The sequence below is a fragment of the Lygodium microphyllum genome, chromosome 29 (genome assembly GCF_053477565.2).
Source record: "Lygodium microphyllum isolate KBCC chromosome 29, Lygodium_microphyllum_v1.1.10, whole genome shotgun sequence".
Classification (NCBI taxonomy): Eukaryota; Viridiplantae; Streptophyta; class Polypodiopsida; order Schizaeales; family Lygodiaceae; genus Lygodium; species Lygodium microphyllum.
This window is the reverse complement of record NC_141163.1, coordinates 52,366,056-52,384,350: the sequence shown is the minus strand read 5'-3', so window position 1 is coordinate 52,384,350 and position 18,295 is coordinate 52,366,056.

Below are 18,295 nucleotides of genomic sequence, written 5' to 3'. Positions count from 1 at the left end.
TAGAAGGTGAAAGGCAGTTAACCTTTGTGGATGCAGAAGGCACTGAACGCCACTTGAAGGTGGGTAGCAGTCTCCCAAAAGAGGCGTTGTCAACCTTGTACAACTTATTGAAAGAGAATTTGGATGTGTTTGCATGGTCCTACAAAGACCTAAAGGGGATTGATCCCACAATATGTCAACATCATATTGACTTGGAGCCTGATGCCAAGCCGGTACGGCAATGACAAAGGCGAATGAACTCGAATTATTCCACATTGGTGAAAGCGGAGCTGCTAAAGCTTTTGGAAGCCGAGTTCATCTATCCGGTGGCAAATAGTGAATGGGTTTCACCCATTGTGGTTGTACCCAAGAAGAATGGAAAATTGCGAATATGTGTGGATTTCCGAAAGCTTAATTCCAAGACGAAGAAGGATCACTTTCCTATCCCTTTCACAGACCAATTGTTGGACACAGTGGCAGGACATGAGCTTTATTCCCTTCTGGATGGATTCAGTGGATACAACCAAGTCCAAATCGCAGAAGAAGACCAATCCAAAACAACCTTCACCACAGAATGGGGGATCTACGCTTACCGCGTGATGCCATTTGGGCTCTGCAATGCCCCTGCTACTTTCCAGCCATGATGGCCGCATTTCAAAATCATCTGCACGACTTCATTGAAGTATATTTGGATGACTTCTGTGTCTATAGTTTGATCCGTGAACACTGGGAACACCTGGAACAATGCTTTGACCGATGCCGGGAGTATGGGATTTCCCTCAACCCCGACAAATGCATCTTTGGGGTCTCTTCCGGAGTTCTGTTGGGCCACATTGTCTCTGCACAAGGGATATCAACAGACCCTGCAAAGATTGAAAAGATCGCAGCTCTGACAGCACCCACCAACCTCAAACAGTTGAGGGGATTCCTAGGCCATGTGGGTTACTACCAAAGGTTTATAGCTCATTTCACAACAAAGGCAACCTCCTTGCACAAGCTTCTGAGGAAAGATGCAGAGTTTACTTGGACAGAAGAATGTGACCAAGCCTTTCACACTCTGAAGCAGTGTCTGATAGAGGCACCCATTCTGCAACCTCCTGATTGGACGAAAGAGTTCCATGTACACACTGATGCCTCAATTGAAGGCTTAGGTGCTGTCCTCTGCTAGAAGGGCTCCTCGAAGTTGGATCAACCAATCTATTACACAAGCCGAAAAGTCACTGATAGGGAACGGAACTATACAGTGACAGAGTTGGAGTGCTTGGCAATGGTGTTTGCCCTGGAAAAGTTTCATCATTATCTCTTATCCACCCATTTTAAATTTTATGTGGATCATGAGGCCCTGTCCTTCTTGATGAAAAAAGCAGATGTGAAAGGACGAATGATGAGATGGCTCCTTTTATTTCAGGAGTTCAACTTTGAGGTGATTACTAAGCCTGGTCGTTCCCATGTTTTGGTTGATCATCTGTCGCGTATCCCACAAACTGCAGACGAGGAGCAAGATGATCCAGACCTCCCTGATGCTTCCCTATTCTTGGTAGAAACTGTGACTCCCTGGTATGCAGACATTGCCAATCTGCTGGCAACCCAACAATATCCTCCTGGCATTTCTAGTCGGGAGAGGAAGAAGCTTATGCTAGAATCATCCCCATACACCCTGCTAGGTGGCGCACTGTACAAGAAAGGCAAAGATGAAGTGCTCAGAAGATGCGTTGCAGGAAATGAGATTGGGATTGTTCTGAAGGCTTGCCATGACGAGCCATGTGGAGGTCACTTTGCAGGAGAAGCTACAGCCAGGAAGGCTTTGCTAGCAGGTTACTAGTGGCCTACCATTCATAAGGATGCCTATGATTACTGTAAAAGATGTGATGCTTGTCAAAGAATGGGGAAATCCACGAAGACAAGTGCTATGCCACTGCAACCTATCCTTCCTTTAAAGCCATTTGAGAAGTGGGGCATCGACTTCGTAGGTCCAATCGATCCTCCCACCAGACAGAAACAGAACCGATACATCCTCGTATGTACGGATTATGTCACAAAGTGGTGTGAAGCTAAAGCCCTAAAGCGGGACGATGGTAACAGCGTGGCCCTGTTCATGTATGAGAATATCATCACCCGTTTTGGCAGTCCCTTAGAGCTGGTAAGTGATAGAGGCACTCATTTCCTCAACAAAGTCATGGAAGAATTGACAGAGTTGTATAAGATCCGCCATCGCAAGTCCACTTCTTATTACCCTAGAGCCGACGGCCAAGTCGAAGTCACCAATCGCATCCTCTGCTCGATTCTAACAAGAGCGATTGCCGCACATCGTCGTGATTGGGATGATCGACTTACAGAGGCCCTCTGGGCGTACAGAACCTCCCATAAAGCACCAACAGGACAGACACCTTTCCAGTTGGTGTATGGTACAGAAGCTGTTTTTCCTGTTGAATTGGAATTACCCTCTTTGAGAGTGGCTATCAAAGAGCGTTTGGGGATTCATTGCAACGCCGTCTCTTGCACCTGGAGTGTTTGGACGAAATTCGTAGGATGGCTCTACAGTGCATGGAAGCCACGCAAGCTCGACATAAGGTTTACCATGATAGCTTCATCAAGCACAAGGAGTTCCAAGAAGGTGATTTGGTCCTAGCCTATGATTCACGCTTTGGCAAGTTTCCTGGCAAGCTTCAACAGCGGTGGATGGGCCCCTATAAGGTACTTGCCGTCAACCCTAATGGCTCTGTCCAACTACAGACCGTTGATGGCTCTGATGATCCCTTTCTGATCAATGGATATCGCGTGAAGAAGTACTTCCCTCCTTGGGGATCTTGACAATTACGGACACTTGATCCTTTCCCTCATTGGCGCGGCACTGTCCTTCTTATGATGCTACTTCTGATAGCCGTTCTTCAGCCACTCCTGATAAGGTGGATGCAATCCTCTGTCCCCTCAAATCCCCCTTCCAGCCTTGATCTCTTATCCTCTATTTTCCACCAGCGACAATGGCGAGGTTGGTTCTGATACATGGTATTTCCACTGTTTCCTTGCTTAATTCGAAGAGAAAGAAAAGAAAAGAAAAGAAAAGAACAGAAAAGAAAAAAAAATGAAAAATATACATATCGGTCATGGGAGAAAAAGACTTAGGTCCCTGTCATGCCGACCTATTCTTCGGGAAAAGGTGGAAACACCCTCGGAATAGGGAAAAAAAAAGAGAGAGAAAAAAATAAGAAAACAAATCTGTTATGAGAGAAAAGGAAGCAATTCCCTGTCATAGCAGGCCTCGTTCAAAGAAAAGGTGATAAACACCCTTAGGCGAGAAGGTGGCTGTGGAAAAGGTGGTAACACCCAGCAGTCCAGAAAGTGGATTCATTAATTGATATTTCCAGGATCCAATTCTGAAGCTGCCTCTCTTGGTACGCTATGTCCTGGGTCTTTCTGCGGAGCGTCTAACTGTCCTCTAGCAGATGACATGTCCTATTCAACACAACGTTCGATTTGATGGCTACCTCCCTGGGTACGCCTCTTTAGCAAGTGACGACGCGATCTTCATCGACAAACAATCGAGTGACGTGAGTTTTCATCCTAACCGGATGAGGAAGTGAGTATGGGTTGCCCTTTGTAACTATCAACAACGAGTGAGATAGAGGGTGGGGCAAGTGACCAGTCTTTTCCCTTCAAATTAAATGAGAGGTGAGAAGTGTGACTGAAGTGTTGCACGCACGGGACGGGCCTCTCAATGCACAAAGCACGATTTGTTCTGTGCACTGCACCATAAGGCTCCCTGGCCTTCCTTCTCGCACCGTATGCTGGCACAGGGCGGGATGCACCGTTGCACCATCAAATGCGCACAAGGCATACAATCTTTGCACAAGTGACTGTGAGGATTACATCAATGGGTTTCAGGAAAAGGCTGCCCTCCTGTATCTATCAACCGAGAGTGAGACAGAGGGTGGGATGAGTGTGACCGGAGTTTCTTCAATCAATTATCGAGAGGTGAGATTGAGGGACGTTACGACACTTGGAGTCAGGTATGTTCCCGTTTCCCTATGCACCCACGGGATGGGTCTTTGCTATCATCACAAGATACATCACCTTGTTCTGTACACTGCACTGTAAGGCTCCCTTGCCTTCCTCCTTGCACTTATGCCAGACGGGTTGGACCCACTAATGCACCATCAACTGTGCACTCTGGCATACTCCTTCTGCACCATTCTCCCTTGTCGATTCCTCAACTGGGTACACGATATGGGTTTCCATCCTTATTCCTTGAGTGATATTAGTCATGGGGCGAGTGACTGTTCTTTCATTCCAATTGAGTGACTGCGAGTTGAGTGTAGTATCCCTCATCATCGACGGATTTCCTGCGATTCCTTCAACCAGCTACCTCCCTGGGTACTACTGCGTGGTCCCTGCCATGAAGGACGTGCACTGTAAAGATGCCTTGGTACCTCCTGCAGTCGACGACAACCCTGGACGTGCCATCGACACTCAACCTTGCTTCTTGACAAAATGGGCCAAGTTTTTCTAACCCTCCCACTTTGGTTTCTCAGTGATGTTCATGTTTTAAGTGTGGGGAAGTTAGTGGATGGTTTGTGGCGTGGTCCTAGGTCCCTGTTGCTCAGTTAACCCTATCCGTTAAGGTCTTAAGTGTGGGGACGCGTCCCTGCGTGTCTACATTGCATACCCTTCTGCATATGCCTCAACCTGCTCATGCATGTTTTCCATGCCTTGCTTTTACCCTGATGGGGTCCCTTCCCACCCACCCATTCATTTTCCACCCACCCTTGGGACTGTTCCCTTGCAGTTTTCCTTCATTCCTTGATTTTGTGGTCCTACTATGTGAATGCATCCTACGTTCACTGAAGTCCAAATCCAACCTTATAGCCTTGTTCCTCCCTTTGAACTGATCATTTTTCCTTTTTACCTACCCCTGTTCCGGTGCACGGTTTTTGAGTTATTAATTTTTGAAGCATTTTGTGCAAATTAGCCGGTTTTCCATGTGAACGCGCTTTGCTTGCTTCGGAACCATGATCTAAGATTATCGCCCTACCAAGCACTTTTCCCCTGACATTTTTCCTTTTTACTCCGAGTCATTCTGATACACGGTTTGTCCAATATTAATTTTCCGGTTTTTTACGACTTTTTCGTGCGTCTTTTTGATCTTTTTCCATGTGAACCTGCCCTGTTTGCATCAGAATTTCAATTTGATTTGATAGCCGTGTCCCCTGTGCCTTCCCCCACCTTTTTCCTTTTTCCTCCAGCCTCTTTCGACTTTCGGATTTTTACTTATTAATTTTTCAGTGAGTTTTCAGGAGTCTTTTTGGAGTTTTTTGCATGTGAACCCCTCCTCCTTCCACCGGAACTGCGGTTTAACATGCTAACCCTGTGCCACTCCTTCCTACTGACAATTTTCCTTCTTACTGCATGTCATTCCGGTGCAAGGTTCATCCAATATTAATTGCCGATCCCATTTTTGGGTCTATTTTTTGGGTTTTTTCCACGTGAACGTGTCTTATCTCAGTCGGACCTATGTTTTGATGTGATAGGATTGTCGAGCACGTCTTTTTGCACCGTTTTCCTTTTTTCCACACCTCATTCCGATCCCCGGATCTCCCGCTATTAATTTTTAATTGCATTTTTTGGTTCATTTTTTGTGTTTTTTGCACGTGACCGCCCTTTCTCCCCCTTGAAACCTCCGTCATATATTTTCCTTGTTTTCCCCCTGTCGTCTTGCCCACTTTTTGTTTTTACGCCATTTTGTTTTGACGTCTAGATTGGGAGTTATTAATTTTTCTTTAATTTTACGTGTTTTCACGCGCTCCGTCTTGCGCGTGAACGCGCCCATTTTTTATTTTACGCGTCTTAATGCGCCTCCGTCGCCTCCACGTACCCCGTCGCGACGTTCCGGCGCTCTTTCAATCCCGTCACGGCAAATTTTTTTACCCCGCTCCACGCACGCGCACGGAACGGGGGTCTGCCTCTTTTTTGGGCCCCTACCCCGCCCATTTCTATTTCCCCCACCCCTACCCTTCCCTGGGTACTCCCTACCCTACCCTACCCGCCCATTTCTATTTCCCCCACCCCTACCCTTCCCTCGGTACTCCCTACCCTACCCTACCCTTCCCTGGGTACTCCCTACCCTACCCTACCCGCCCATTTCTATTTCCCCCACCCCTACCCTTCCCTGGGTACTCCCTACCCTACCCTACCCGCCCATTCCTATTACCCCTACCCCTACCCACCCCATGACCCCCTATCCCGTCCATTGTCCCTCCCCTACCCCAACCCTTGTGCACCCCCCCTATGGGCTCCCCTACCCAATCCTCCCGCCCGTTTCCCTCCCACCCGTTTCCCTCCCACACCTTTCCCTATTCCCCCCAACTACCTTCCCTTCTCCCCTCCCTGCGTGCTTTCCCCTTTTCCTTCCTCCTTCCCGCTTGCCGTCTCTCCATTCCCTCCTCCTCCTCTCCCTTCCCTTCTTCATCCTCTTCTCCTCCTTGACTCCTCTCCTCCACGCCATCTACTCGCCTCCCACGCCGCTGAAGCGGCCCTGCTCCTTGCCGCCCAGGTTTCACGCCGACGCCATGTGCCCTGGATGCCCGCCCGGGCTTCACGCCGACGCCCGTGCCTGCCCGCCACCTCCTTCACCATGTGGCCCTGCTTGCCCGCCCCTACGGCCCATTCCGCCTGTGCCCCGTCACCCCTCCTGCGAAGTCCTCCCGCCGCTGACAGTCGCTGCGCCCTGTCGGCCTTGTGGTGGACGCCACCGTGACGACCGGTACCTGTGCGCCCGCCACCGTGTGCCCGCCACGTGGCCGCCCTGCTCCAGCCCCGTTGACCCTGACTCTCGCCACGGTGGCCTCATCCACGTGCCCTGCAAACACCCTCCACCCAACTCCCCACTAATCCCCCTTCCCACCCTCAGCACTCCTACCTCCTTTCCCCCCACTAATCCCCCTTCCCAGCCATTCAAACCCACCACCTCCCTTCACCCCCCACTAACCCCCCACCCTTTCTACCCCTCATTCCTCCCATAACCATCCCTCAACCCCATTCGCACCCCACCCCCTTTCACCAGCTTTCCCCCCAATCCTCGTTGGCTTCACCTCCCCTCCCTCGACAGTCGTTCGTATGCGCGCCAGCGTATGTGTGTTGTTCGCGCGGGAGTATTTTTTTAGCTGCTGTTCACGCGCGGGATACACGTTTGACTTTGCTGATTGAGGTGGTGCGTGCTGGTTCATGCCTGTGCAGCTATCATGAGTGTCCGGGTATTCCTTTTGACATCCCGACGATCATTTTTTTCAAAAATCCACACCTCCATTAAACACACTTAAAATTTACAACAAATCATCATACACGAATTTAACAAACATTTTGCAATCTTATTAAAAATTATTGCCACATTTTTCCCCCATTATATTTATATATTATATATATATATATATATATATATATATATATATATATATAGCTTGAAATTTCCTATTACACAATTCAAAAAAAAAATCCATATTTTACAAATTTATTCAAAATTACCTACAAAACAAAAAGAGAGAGAGAAAAAAAAACAAAAACAAAAAACCAAACAAACAACAAACAATAACTCATTTTAAATTAGTCAAAAATACCCCAAACAATTCTAAAACAATTTTTCAAAATTCCTCTCACCCCCCCCCCCCCCCCCCCCTTGACCTTTTTTTCCATTCCTTTTTCACTTTAAAATATTTTTACACATGGCACCCATATTTACAACCAATTAATTAATTTACAAAAAATAAAAAACAAAAACAAAAATAAAAAACAAAACACCAAAAACAAACACAAACATTGCAAAATACCCAACAAATCCTTAAAAAAACTCATTTCAATTCTACAAAAATCCCAAAAAATCTAGAAAACTTTCCTTTTATTTTTGTAACCCATGGCCATATTTTTCTCAACCTGTATATTTCAGAAAAATATTTTTGCCCATTTTTCACATTCCAACATCTTTTCAAATACCCAAACATATGATCAAAATTCATTTAAAATGCTAAAAATTTCCAAATTCATTTCTGAAAAATTCCTAACACTTCCCTTACCATTTTTATTTATCTTTGGTATATTTTTCTTAGCTGTTATAATATTTCCTTTCACACCTAATTTCCTCGCAAATTTTATTAAAACAAAACAATATAACTAACACATTTTTCCTCCACACACCAACTAACCATCTAGAAACAAAATCCAGATATTTTTGGATTGAGGAGAGCGCATTCTTTGCATTTTCATACACCCACTACCAGATATTTCCCTTTTATTCGTTTTTTAAAAAATACAAAACAAACACATGCTCCCCCAACACCCACGGTTAATATTTAAAAACAAAAAAAACAACCACAGAAAACAACAAAAAACACACAAACAAACACACCAATATTTAACATAAATCAAACCTAACTACCACCATGGCACGCGCATTCGCGCTCAATACCCACACACATACTTTTTAATTAAAATAAACCCGCCGTTCACTTAGCACGCGCTGCGTGCGCTAAAGAGGCTCTTTAATTTTTATTTAAAATGAACCAGCCGTCACAAGAGCACGCGCTGGCAAAAAAGCGCTCCACATCACCTAAATTTATAATCAATGAACTTGCATTTAGAGACCCAGTTGGGTATCGCAGTCCGGGATTCGAATAAAAGCACTGTTTTAACCTAATATTTGGTAATTACATTTATAATAAGGAACCGCCGTTTTCTTGCTAAGGTTTATCACCTAATAAAAATTCACCCATTCTTAATAATTTATTAAAATCAACCCTTCATTACATTAATCCCCCCTCACTGCACTTAATTCCCCTTTTTAATGAACCGTTTCGTGGGATGGGTATGCGCAGTCCTTAGAGTTCTATCACCGATGTAGTCTTGATATGTGCTAGATATGGTATTGTTTTGGTTTCCTATCTTTGTTACGGTTACGGGTACGGTATGCAGTTTTTTCTTTTCTTGCTTGATACGGGGTTCCGGGTGTTTGTCTGATGCATCGCATGAAGCTTTCGGTCGCATTTGTCTCAAGGTCATGTCGAATTTTTTCTAGGTTGTGGTTTGCTTGGGGTTAGTTGGTCGAGTCACATTTTCTTGTTTGGTTATTCTCTTATCCTTGGATTTTTTTCTGTTGCTTTGCAAGCATTCTCCTTGATTGTCTGTGTTTGTGGTGTGTGTGTAACCATCTGAATGGCGCCTTCTCACGCTCCTCCCCCTATCCAGTACGTCCCATTAGTTAGTAGGGATTACTCTTCCCTACTTACTTTTGAGCCCCTCACGAAGGCGGGACTTGTTGCTTTTGTGGCTACTTCTTTTCCATTGCTTCCAAAGGATCCGTCGTTATGTAATGAGTTTTTGGCCTCTTACAACAAGAAGACAGGACTAGTCCAGGGAATTTCTATGACTTTGACACCTCGCGGCTTAGGGAAGGCTCTGTCTCTACCCTCCAAAGGTGAACCTTTTGTGACCACTTGTCAGCTTTTCTCTAATGAAGAGATTCTGAAGCTGTTGCAAAAGCAGACAAGGGAAATCCTTGATGTTAAGAAGGTGATAAACTCTTCAGGAGTTTCCTTTTCTATAATCACTGATCCCGTATGGAAGACGATCTGTCAGTTTCTCCAGGACAGGTTTATGCCTGCCAAAACGCCATCCCAGTATTTGTCCAAAGAGCTTTTTACAGCTTCCAGGATGGTGTTGAAAGGAGTTGCTATTGATTGGAGCACTTACCTCCTCACTAAAATGGATCAGCATTTCGTTAAAGTCACCAGGGGTAATGTTACCAATGTCACATATGGATCATATTTGTCTGCCTTCTTGACCTATTCAGGTTTACAGAAGACTGTGCCTCCACCTCCTCCATCAGATCCAATACCTCCTCCTCCACCTTCAAATGAGTCAGCACCCATTGACATAGAGGATGATGATTCTCCGCCTCCCCTGGTCATCCAGCGCAAATGCTTGAAGAGGGTAGCGGATAAAGCTCCTTCCGTACTTTCTTCAGTGCTCATCCCTGCTACCTCTGGCAGTGACCTCCCTGGGTATCTCACTTGTAATAACCTGTTCAGAGCACATCGAGAAGGATCATTGGAGATATCAGTTCCCTCCCTGAACAGTCTAGTTTCAGGAGATGCAATTCTTTTTCTCTGTAAAGATATTCAGAGCTCCATTGAGTTGTCAGTGACAGCCTGTGTTCAACAGCTGTACGCGTCTTTTTATGAAGAAGTCATGCAGTCTAAGGACCAGTTGCATAAGGCAACATTCGAGTTAGCTTCTGCTAAGGATACCCTAGCAGATTTGTTCAAGCAAATGGAACACCAAACCCAACTGGTTGCCACCCAAAGCAATGAGATCTCTTCTTTGAAGACCCAGTTCCTAGAGGCTCAATCACAGGTTACTAGCCTTTCAGAGGAGAAGGAGAGGATGTCCCGAGAAGCGAAGGAGTTCCAAGCTATCTTAGATGACAAACTTTCAGCTTTACAGACTGCTAATGACACAGTGGCCAACCAAGCCTCCCAAATCCAGCAATTGCAAGATCAACTTGCAACGTCCTGCTCTGTTCCTCCAAGCCCTAATGTTCCATTGATTCCTTCTCTTTCACAGCAGGACTTGCCTGCTCTTCAGAGACAGGCTAGTTTGTGCCCTCTATTCCAAGATAAAGTGGAAAGATTGCAGTCCAGAATGGACTTGTTATGGTCTACATTTGAGCAGTTTCAGGAATATGTTCTACTAGACCATTCATTCTTTGTCCACTACCACTTACAGAAGTTGGTCTTCTATATGAAGCTTTCCACGATGGATTTACCTCTTCCAGAGGATGGATGGAGTGGGGCTTGGTTTGCTGAGTTGTTGACAGAGGTAGTCAGAATGGTGTTTGAAGATTCTGTCACACCAGATACCATGTTGATGTTATACATGTATCTACGAGGAGACTTGTTAGTTCCAGATGAGGTGGATATGGCATGGTATGTGGGGGATGTGGTCTTACATGCTGTTTTGTATGTCAACCATTTGGAGTTGCGCATAGCTAACATGTTTTAGAGTTATTCCTCCAAAGTGGCTGATTGTCATGATAATTCCTGGCATCCCATGATTGATTTGGTGGTCCTAAATCAAAGACAAAACACAACTCCTACCTTTGCCCAGAGTACTAATCAACTGAGGATGGCTCTCTTAGCCTATCTTTCCAAACATAATCCATTTGATGCTACCTTCTTTGATGCCTATCATCGACGATCTCTCTTAGGACCTTCTGTTCCTACCCTCCTCTATTACCAACAAATGGCTCACCGATATGCTATATATCTTTCCCTTTGTCAATCTAATTCCACCACTATTTTACCCCTTCTTTTCCAACCTTCATCTTTCCCTCAAATTCCTATTTTTACATACTGTTCCTTTATTGAGGATAGGGTATTTTCCCCTTCTTTGCCCTGTCCTTCTCCCTCCATTAATGTACCCTCCACATATCCTATTTATCAGTTAACACCCTTCCTTAGTGATTCCCTCAAATTTCTGCCACTCCTTCTTTAACCTTTTCTTCCTTTTACGATTTTTCCTATCCCTCACTTCATCCACTCTTTCTTATTCCACTACCCTCTTCTAACACTTCTATATCTCAACCACCTCAGTTGGTTAGTGACTGTGATGGGTTTGATAATCAAATTTCAGAAGAAGGGGATGGAGTTCGGATGATTGATTGCCTTACAGGACCTCAGATCAATTGGCCAGTAATTCCAGGAGAATGGACAGCTTCCAGTCAAGCTTATCAGAACTATGTTCATTTTGCTCAACAGTATTCACAGTCTGCAGATCCCTCAGTGAGATTAACTGCTCACTTTGCTTGGTACCTGGCGTATATGCATAGGCACTCTCATAATGATTCCAAGCCTATTCCAAAGTTGTGCATGAATGTCAATGTCAACATTGATTCCCAACAGCTGGACATATTGTATTTTCATGCCCTTTGTTTGCCTAGCAGATACTTGGTCTTGTTGGAAAGGATGTGTTGTCTCCAGTTTTTTCAAAATCCTCCCAAAAACTTTGTAGATGAATCCTTGTCTATGGATCATTTCTGACAACATCAATATTTTAAGAGGGATCATCTTCATTGATACCTTTCCAATGTATGGTAGATGCTTTCTAATGAAAATCTCTCTTTTTGGAGGAGTCATTCAGATGGTTGTGTATTCGTGTTTGTGTTGTGAGTTCATTTATGTCAAACTAGCGTGGCGGTTTCCTATTTGGATTGAATTTCGTGTACGAGCTACATTTTGGAGATTTGTGGTGATGGGGTCGTGGATGGAGAGTTGAACTGATGCTGATGAAGACGAAGCAAACTCTTATATCCTTTACAAATTTGTTGTGATTTTTAGTTTGATAAGAAGTGTTAATGAATAAAGGGTTTTCCTTTCTTTGTATTTTTATATCAAAAACAGGTTATAAGTTGGGGTCGTGGTGGATGGATTCTTTTTGAGAAGATATTGACGATCAAAGTTGAGCTTTTCCCTGAACTTGTATTCCCTTTTTCCTGGGTCGCGAGGACGCTTCCTTATTAAGTGTGGGGATATGTTGAGTGTTGACATGACTTGTTTTTTGGCTGATTTTTATTGTTTTTGAGAGCTGAATGGTTGATTTTATGAGATGGTTGATTGGTTTGGAAGTGGTTTGAGAGTGTTTTGGATGATATTGATTGAGTTTTGGAAGTTCATGATGTTTATTGATGGTTTTGTGATGTTCTGATAGGTTCTGTATACCTTCTGTTTTGCTCTGTTTTGGTCTGTTTTGTTCTGATTGTCTTCTGTAGGGAGGGATGGAGTATTGCTTGATGAAGATTGAGATCTTGTGAAAGCTTATTGAATGGTTTGTGAGAGTTTGGAATGGTTTGAAAGTGAGTTATGAGGTTTTGATGACCTTCTGTAACCTTATGTAGGTCTTCTGTAGAGCTTCTGTCTCTGTTCTATTTCTGTTCTGTTCTGTACTGTGCTGTTCTGTGACTGTTCTGTATGCTTCTGTATGTGTTGTGATGGATGAGAGTGTAGCTTGGGAAAGTTTTCTAGCCTTGGAAAGAGGTGAATACAAGTGCAAAAGAGCTTAAAGAAGTGAAAGAAGTAGCTGCTGAAGACTCAAGAGAAGACTAGAGTGAAGTGACAGTAGTGAGCTATGAAAGGACACTGTAGTGGCTCTGGTGACTTTTCATATCAGACATACCTCTTGGGAGGGGTATCCACGATCTAAGAGGGATTATTCAGAGTGATTTTGAGAGATTGTAGTGAGGATATGATGTATTATTGATGGAGAGAGAGAGAGAGAGTCAGAGATAGTCAATTCTACTGAACCAGAGTGATTGTATGTGAGAGATTGAGAGAGAAGACTATGAAGATATTGAAGATGAATACTATGTGATGTATTTCCATTCAAAGATGGTGTATTCCTTCACTTTCTTTGTTCTATTGATGGATTTTATGAAGATATTGAAGAATATGGTTGATTCTATAAAATCCGTGGGAGGTCTACATGATGCTGCATGAAGATTTGTTGTGCCTGGTGTTCTTTTCTTCATTGTGATCATATGAAACATGATAAACAAGCTTGTTGATGTTACAAGATAGATTTTCTTGCAAGAGAATTCCCTTTTCCTTGATGTTCCTCTTGGGGCTCCATGAATTCTGTGCAGCATTACCATTTTGTGCATCTACATCATCAATCACATTTACTGGTTTATACCAGCTACTCATCTCATCAAAAACAACATCTCTGCTCACTGTAAACTTACGAGTAGAAGGGTTATAGCATCTATACCCTTTTTGCTGCAGAGAGTAACCAATAAAGATGCACTTCTCAGCTTTTGGATCCAACTTGGATCTTAGCTCATCTGGCACATGTACATAGGTAATGCAACCAAAAATTTTCAAATGAGAAATATCTGGTTTCCTACCAGTATACCTCTCCTCTGGAGTCATCCCATGTATTGCTGCAGTGGGAGTCTTGTTCATTATATAGACTGCTGTAGCAACTGCTTCAGCCCAATAAAAATCTGGCAAGTCTTTTTCATTGAGCATGGCACGAGATACCTCTCCAATATGCCTGTTTTTCCTTTCTGCAATTCCACTTTGTTGTGGGGTATGACTGCATGAATATTGCTGCTTCATGCCATGCTCCTGCAAGAACCTTGCAAACTCATTTGAGAGGTACTCTCCCCCTCCATCTGACCTTAGGCATTTTATTTGTAGGCCTGTTTCTTTTTCAACCATAGCTTTAAGAGTTTTGAAATGCCCAAAAACTTCACTTTTTTTTTCATAAAATACACCCAAACTTTTCTGCTATAGTCATCAATAAAGCTGACAAAATAATGACAGCCTCCAAGAGATGCAGCTTTAGTAGTCCACACATCAGAGTGGATTAATTCCAATGGCTTCTTACTCTCTTGAACATGTCTAGGAAATGGTTTCCTTGCCTATTTTCCAAACTGATAGGCTTCACATACCTTATGTATTTTTGCAACCTTGAATTTAGGCAAACTTGCAACAATATTTTGGGCCTGCATTGATTTAAGTCGCTGTACATTAACATGACCAATGCGTTTATGCCAGATATCAATATCTGCAACTACACTGCCGGTCCCATGTGCAAACACTGTTGCACTCAATTCAGGCATGTCTGCATCCAACGTAAACATTCTGCCCTTCTTCTTTCCTTTTGCTATCAAGCGACCTTTATTTTTCATATCCTCAACAAAGCATCCATGAGGATTAAATTTGACCTGCAAGCCTTGCTCAACCATTTGACCAACAGAAACCAGATTCTTGGTGATATTCAGGACATGAAATACATCAGCCAGGTATTTCTTTTTCCCATCTTGCATAGACAAAGGAATTTTTCCAATCTGCACAATAGGATGTGCAGTATCATCACCAGTCTCCACAAATCCTGGTTTTTCCATTTTCCTTGCATCCTCCATCCATTCTGCATGACCTGTCATGTGGTTTGATGCACCTGAGTCAACATACCATGCATCATTGCTTTCTTCTGCACTTGTCACATAATTGTTCATGTGCTGTACCATAAACAAATGCTCATTTCTGTCATCACCCTGTCTACTAGAAGATGCATAATTCCCTTGTTGCAGTTTTCCATTCATGATGTCATTCTGCTTTTTATAGCAGTCTTTAGCCATATGACCCATTTTACCACAGTAGTAGCATTCAACATTACTGTTTGCATTTTGGCCTCTTTGCCATCCACCACGACCTCTTTGGCTCCCCCTGCCTCTAGAGTTACCACGTCCTCCTCCATAGGACTGGTTTTCTTGAGTTTGCTGCATATTCTGATTTCTGCCACGGCCTCCAAATCGGCCTCCTCTACCTCTGCCTCTACCTCTTCCAGCATTTGAGTAGAAGAGAGCTTCTTTTGAAGTTCCTCCTGAAGAAGATGCACCACCATTTCTCTGCTCCTCAGAAATTAGAAGAGCAATCAACTCCTCAAAATCAGGAAATCTTTCACGAACGGAAATGGATGTTCGGAACTGTGCACAATCCTTTCCTATACCATTCAAGGTCACTGAGACTAAATCATCATCTTCCACTGGCGACCCAATGGAAGCAAGTGCATCTGCAATCTTCTTCACCTTCATGTGGTAGTCATTGATGCTCATACTTTCTCTTTGCACATTGTGCAACTCTTGCTTGAGCCGCATTTTTCTGGCTTGTTGATTTGTGCTATACATTTTTGACAAAGTATCCCATGCCTCCTTTGGCGTACTTGCATCTTGAATATGCACAATCATAGAGTCTGAAATGCTGATAGACAGCCAGTACATAACTTTCTTGGCTCTCTCATGCTATGCTTTAAATGCCTGTATTTGCTGTTGATTGGGAACATCAGGAAGAACTGGTTCTTCTTCATTTCCTGCAACAAATTCCCAATATCCTTTTCCCATAAGGAAATTCGTCATTCTAAACTTCCATGCTTGGAAGTTGTTCTTGTCAAGCTTTTCAGTGACAATCTGTGAAAGAGAATCAGATGCCATTACAGAAGACTGCAAAAAATTCTGTCACTGCAAAAAACACAACTTCACCCTCACAAGGGAAAATTTGCAAAACTGGCTAAAGTGGTATTTGACCACACAGTCACTTCCTAGTGACGATTTTGCATCAACAGGTAACAGGGATGATTCTGTAACTCCCAATGTCTCTGCGCACAAGCATACGATGCAATTTCTAGAGTAACTTTTCACAGACCTGTAGAACAGTGGCTGCACATCATAAAACTAGGCTTTTCCTGAGTGTGTGCAAAAACTTTCGCCTCCAAAACAGGCCCCGAAATGGCCTCAAATAAAAAAAATAAGGTCGCCAAGGGCAAAAGCCCTTTCTTGCAGCATATACTGTCCTCTTACTTCACTACGAAGGGCATCTCAACCTGAGACAATGCACTCCTGCACTTTCCGACTGTGCTACCTGTAGAGATCTGCTCCCAAAACAGAAAATGAAAGCAACACTGCTCCTCTTACCAAAACACCGCGAGCTTGGCTTGCTTTCTTGAGCTCCTTACCACGAACAAGGCTCTGATACCATGTCAAGATTGTGGGAGAGAAGGAAGGAGTCTCACTTGTAGCTTTCTTGCTTGCACAATGGGGGAATACACACAAGGGTGGAGGCTGAAAACAGTTTTCCTCTTCTTAGTTGTGGAAGCCAAAAGAACTCACATACAAAGAAATAGAAGAACCCTATAAATGGGTCTCAAACCAAACTCAACTAACTAAGGTGGTATACTAACTAAGCTACGAATTAGAGTAGATAAGGATAGCTATCATGTAGCTATTATTCATGGGCGGTGTACCAACCGCATCTGCAACTGACAAGTCGGTGACATAAATACACAACGGTCACCCTAGCGTATTACGAGTGGAGCTCGATATCTCAACAATCCCTTATTTCTTCAGCTAAATTAGCTGCTAGTGAGAGAAAGGATTTCCTCTCGTAAGAGAGCCTAAGGCGTGTAGGTGGTTGGGGTTTGGTAGGACTTGAGCCTTTGGTGACAAAAAGTTGCGGTGATGAGTATTCTTGAGCTTGCGATTGGGTCGCTGGGACGAAGGTTGGGTTAGCAGCAGCCTCGAGTGATGGCCTGCTGCTATCAGGATGGATTTGGAAAGTCAGATCGATGCTGGCAGGTGATGACTCTTATGCCGACAGTTGTCGCTTGGGTTGATAGGCTTGGGCGACTCTCTTGGGTTCGCGTGTGGATGAACTTGATGGTTGCGGGTGAGGGAAGCTCTGCGGCGTGTGGTTTTGAGGTTCTACGGTTTTTGGGATGACCAAGCTTGAGGCTGGCGTACGAGTGGTGCCTTTGGCCATGTGGGCCGTAGGTATCCACATCCAAGCATTGCCCTCATAGTAGCCTTGTGCGTATAAGAGGGCCTTGGGGACCCATCTTTGACTGATTACACGTCTATTACTATAACTGCATTTGGGCCTCCTAGGTTTAAAGCTCTTGGTCTTATGAGGGTAGGAGCGTCGACTCCTAGGCGGTTGTTGCGGCTGTTTAGGCATCCATTGAAGGCGAGGCGTGGGGCCTTAGCTTTGGCTACTATGGGTTGCGATCTATGAAACTCGGAGAGTGGCGGCCGTGCACTACCCCCCTCCTTAGACTTGACTATATATGTTTCTATTGGTGGCTTTGTGGCCCGGGATGAGGTCACACAACCTTTGCTGAAAGCTTTAACAATGCGAACGTTGCCTATTGCGAGGTGGATACGCTGTGACGCATAGTCAACATCGCAATGGGTCTAATTTTTGAAGGTTCGCCCCAGCAGTGACTCTGTGCTTGCGTTTTTAGCATTTGGCAACACGTAAAAAATCATTGGAATAGTCTCAGACTCGATAGAAATAGCTGCTTTACACTTGCCGAGTAGTACGTAGGAATGGGCCCCGTATGGACTTAATTTGGCAGTGGTGGGTTGAAGTTGTGGTTTGCCAAGTTGAGTCCAATGATCGTGGGTTAAGACATTGAAGTCTGCTCCCTCGTCGATCAAGGCATTGAAAGCACATGTTTGTGTTGCCGTGACCGTGATACAGAGGTATGCGGGCTCTACAACTTCCTCATCCTCGTCGTCGATTTCAGTGATTGTGGCTACTCGTACTTTAACAGGAGGTTCTAACATTGGTGGCTCATGCAAAGGATGCGTAGGAGGGTAGTACTTCTTGACACGACTGCCATTGAAGAAGCCTATTCCTTCACCGTTTAGGGTCTCAAGTTTGACATTGCCTGTTTGGCTGATCGCACGAACTTTGAAGGGTCCAAGACCTCTAAATTTCAT